Source organism: Neoarius graeffei, chromosome 18 (genome assembly GCF_027579695.1).
Source record: "Neoarius graeffei isolate fNeoGra1 chromosome 18, fNeoGra1.pri, whole genome shotgun sequence".
Lineage (NCBI taxonomy): Eukaryota > Metazoa > Chordata > Actinopteri > Siluriformes > Ariidae > Neoarius > Neoarius graeffei.
This window is the reverse complement of record NC_083586.1, coordinates 1,277,200-1,281,689: the sequence shown is the minus strand read 5'-3', so window position 1 is coordinate 1,281,689 and position 4,490 is coordinate 1,277,200. Positions and strand designations below refer to the sequence as shown.

Sequence of the window (4,490 nt, the reverse complement as noted above, 5' to 3'; positions counted from 1 at the left end):
CATTGACTATGAGGTGAGGCAGATGGACAGGGGCGGGGCACTACAGATTTACCACCTCAATCTACTCAAACTCTGGAATGAGGAGGTCCCTGTGGCGTTGGTGTTGGTGGTTCCGGAGAAGGCAGAGCTTGGGCCGGAGGTTCCAAAGGGAACATTGACATCACGTACCTCTCCGGTCCCCTGTGGAGACCACCTCTCCCCGACCCAACTCGCGGAGGTTGCCCAGTTGCAGACCGAATTTTTGGACGTGTTATCGCCCCTGCCTGGCTGCACCCGCCTCATAGAACACCACATTGAGACGCCCCTGGGGGTGGTAGTGCACAGCCGCCCTTACAGGCTGTCCGAACACAAGAAAAAGGTGGTTCGGGAAGAACTCAAGGCAATGCTCGAAATGGGCATCGTCGAGGAGTCCCACAGTGACTGGAGCAGCCCGGTGGTCTTGGTTCCCAAGGCCGACGGGTCGGTCCGGTTCTGTGACTATAGAAAGGTCAACACAGTGTCTAAATTCGATGCGTACCCAATGCCTCGTATTGACGAGTTGCTGGATTGACTAGGCACGGCTCGCTTTTATTCGACACTGGATTTGACAAAGGGTTATTTGCAGATCCCCTTGACTCCACTATCCCAAGAAAAAATGGCCTTTCCTACACCGTTTGGCTTACACCAATTTGTCATACTTCCTTTTGGGTTGTTTAGGGCACCTGCTACATTCCAGCGGCTTATGGACAAGGTCCTCCACCCCCACGCCACCTATGCGGCCGCATACTTGGACGACATCATAATCTATAGTAACGACTGGCCACGGCACCTGCAACACCTAAGGGCCATCCTTGGGTCGCTGAGACGAGTGGGTCTCACAGCCAACCCGAAGAAGTGTGCGATTGGGCGGGTGGAAGTACGGTATCTGGGCTTCCATTTGGGCAATGGGCAGGTGCGTCCCCAAATTAATAAGACAGCAGCGATTGCGGCCTGCCCGAGGCCCAAGACCAAAAAGGGGGTGAGACAGTTCCTGGGGCTGGCTGGCTACTATCGTAGGTTTATACCTAATTATTCAGATGTCACCAGCCCACTGACTGATCTCACTAAAAAGGGAGCACCAGATCCGGTCCAGTGGATGGACCAATGCCAGCGGGCTTTCTCTGAGGTAAAGGCTGCACTGTGCGGGGGGCCATTGTTACACTGCCCTGACTTTTCTCTCCCCTTTATGTTGCAGACGGATGCCTTGGACAGAGGGCTGGGGGCCGTTCTGTCCCAGGAGGAGGAGGGGGAGAACCGCCCTGTGCTGTACATCAGCAGGAAGCTGTCGGTGCGTGAGGGGCACAATTGGCACAATCGAGAAGGAGTGCCTAGCCATCAAGTGGGCGGTCCTCGCCCTCCGCTACTACCTCCTGGGGCGCCCTTTCACCCTCTGTTCGGACCACACGCCCCTCCAGTGGCTCCACTGCATGAAGGATGCCAACGCGCGGATCACCCGTTGGCATCTCCAGCCCTTTTATTTCAAGGTGATCCACAGGCCAGGGGCGCAGATGGTTGTGCCGGACTTCCTCTCCCGTCAAGGGGGGGGGGAGTCGACTGCAGGCCGGACGGCTGCCCGGCCTGAGTCGGGCGGTGAGGGTATGTGGCAGAGGGGGCATGGTCAAGCGTTGGTCTGTGACCAGAGGGCAGAGTCAGGGAAGGTCAGTGGCAGAATCACTGCACCTGATGTCTGTTAACCTGTGTTTGTGTGTCTTCCCCAGTGACCATGCCCTATATAAGGAGAAAGAGAGCAGAGGAAGGGAGCTCTCTCCCCAACCAGAACGCTTGAGTATATGTGCACATGTGTGACTGGGAGAGTGTCAGTAAAAGCTGAAAAGCTAAATAAAAGAGTTTTTGAAAACTCAGTTCTGGCCTGCCATGCTTCTGTGCTCCACCCACCTGCTCAACATACAACCCCGATTCCAAAAAAGTTGGGACAAAGTACAAATTGTAAATAAAAAGGGAATGCAATAATTTACAAATCTCAAAAACTGATATTGTATTCACAATAGAACATAGACAACATATCAAATGTTGAAAGTGAGACATTTTGAAATTCCATGCCAAATATTGGCTCATTTGAAATTTCATGACAGCAACACATCTCAAAAAAGTTGGGACAGGGGCAATAAGAGGCTGGAAAAGTTAAAGGTACAAAAAAGGAACAGCTGGAAGACCAAATTGCAACTCATTAGGTCAATTGGCAATAGGTCATTAACATGACTGGGTATAAAAAGAGCATCTTGGAGTGGCAGTGGCTCTCAGAAGTAAAGATGGGAAGAGGATCACCAATCCCCCTAATTCTGTGCCGACAAATAGTGGAGCAATATCAGAAAGGAGTTCGACAGTGTAAAATTGCAAAGAGTTTGAACATATCATCATCTTCAGTGCATAATATCATCAAAAGATTCAGAGAATCTGGAAGAATCTCTGTATGTAAGGGTCAAGGCCGGAAAACCGTACTGGGTGCCCATGATCTTCGGGCCCTTAGACGGCACTGCATCACATACAGGCATGCATCTGTATTGGAAATCACAAAATGGGCTCAGGAATATTTCCAGAGAACATTATCTGTGAACACAATTTACCGTGCCATCCGCCGTTGCCAGCTAAAACTCTATAGTTCAAAGAAGAAGCCGTATCTAAACATGATCCAGAAGCGCAGACGTCTTCTCTGGGCTAAGGCTCATTTAAAATGGACTGTGGCAAAGTGGAAAACTGTTCTGTGGTCAGACGAATCAAAATTTGAAGTTCTTTATGGAAATCAGGGACGCCGTATCATTCAGACTAAAGAGGAGAAGGACGACCCAAGTTGTTATCAGCAGTCAGTTCAGAAGCCTGCATCTCTGATGGTATGAGGTTGCATTAGTGCGTGTGGCATGGGCAGCTTACACATCTGGAAAGACACCATCAATGCTGAAAGGTATATCCAGGTTCTAGAGCAACATATGCTCCCATCCAGACGATGTCTCTTTCAGGGAAGACCTTGCATTTTCCAACATGACAATGCCAAACCACCCCGATAGCAGAGGGTCGTTGAAACGACGTAGAGTTTTGGTCAGAATGGTCGGTTTCCGTCGTACGTCAGAAAATCAACGTTGAAACGGCGCCGTGAAACGTCGATTTCTCCGCCGTCTGAGAGGGTCGATTTATCACCGTTGAATCAACGTGGGTAAAGGTTGATCTGTCGACCGTCAGAGAAGGTTGAATATACGACGTAGAACCATCGTCACTTTTGCCGGCCAGTTTTCAACATTGGTAGGAGCAACTGGCCCGTAGCCAGGGGGGATCGGAGGGTTCGTTCGATCCCCCCCCCGTGACACCGCGCCCCGGACACACACGCCTCAAGATTACTCAAGATTTATTCATTTGTTCATGTCCGATGAATATACATTGATTCACATTTAAATTTACAATATCAAATCCAGACTAATCAAAAAAGAAAAGTAAACTAAGTGAGGACGAGTTAGAAAAACGGGTTCATTTCTCCTATGTTTATGTTTACACATTTTGTTCAGACTGCTTTACACCCCAATCCAGTGGGTGGCGGTAATGCCCCCATTAGACCCCTTTCACTGACGTCACCCGAAACCGGAAGTAAACAAACCCTGCGCCACATTGGAAGACCAACAAACTCGTGATTTGGGGGAAATAAAGGCAGCGCGCGGTATGTGAACCCACGAGGCACTTGGTTCATCATAAACCTACAATGGTAAACTTTTGTGCTGTGTTAGGGTTCTAACAAAGCTGATGGGAAAGGTGAAAAGAAGTCTTTCTACAGAATACCAGCTGTGATTGAGACACAAGGGGAGCAAACCAAGCAGCTTTCTGCCAGGAGACAGAGAGAGGATTTAGCTGCTTTATGCAGAGCGGATCTGAATACTTCAAGTCTATTTTGTTACTGGTAAGTCACTAGGCTAGAGTGTTGTAGAACATTTTTTTAAATGTTTACTGAATAAAAACATCCTTAATTTTATCAAATATTCTCTACTCTATATTTCATTTCTTTCTTTTGTTTTAATTTTCCTCCCTCCATCCCTCTTTGGATTTTAAATATAGTTTTTCCCCATGTCCAAATAATGAGGTAGGGTGGCATTTAGAAACCCATAGCCTACTGCTGACTTTCTTTATCAATGCTGCATCAAATTAATTTTGGTTATGTTTTTCTGTTTCCATGTACAGGTCTGCGCCGCAGGAGGAATAGGCCACAATTATAAATAAATCATAAAATGTTTCTAAGAACTTGTTCAAGTGTGTTCTGTTCCTTATAAATGTTAAAAGTTATGCCTCATTAGATAGCTTGACAAACATTAGGAGAGGTGCATTGTTGCATGCATTTTTATATCCTGTTGTACATTAAACAGGACGTAGCCTACGCACATTGATATAAATTAAGTTTCACTTTCATGGTTGAAGTATGCATGTGTGTGTTCATCCTAGGCAAGAGCCCCGATGCTTTATTGTTAGCTAGTTTA

The 4,490-nt window shown here is 47.6% G+C and overlaps 1 long non-coding RNA gene across 1 annotated transcript; it reads left to right on the top strand.

The window, feature by feature from the left end:
- Positions 1–3,479: 3,479 nt before the first annotated feature.
- On the top strand, positions 3,480–4,257 carry LOC132865928 (uncharacterized). Its single transcript, XR_009650522.1, has 2 exons — positions 3,480–3,919; positions 4,198–4,257. It is a non-coding gene; the product is annotated as an uncharacterized LOC132865928 (long non-coding RNA).
- The last annotated feature ends 233 nt before the right edge of the window (positions 4,258–4,490 follow it).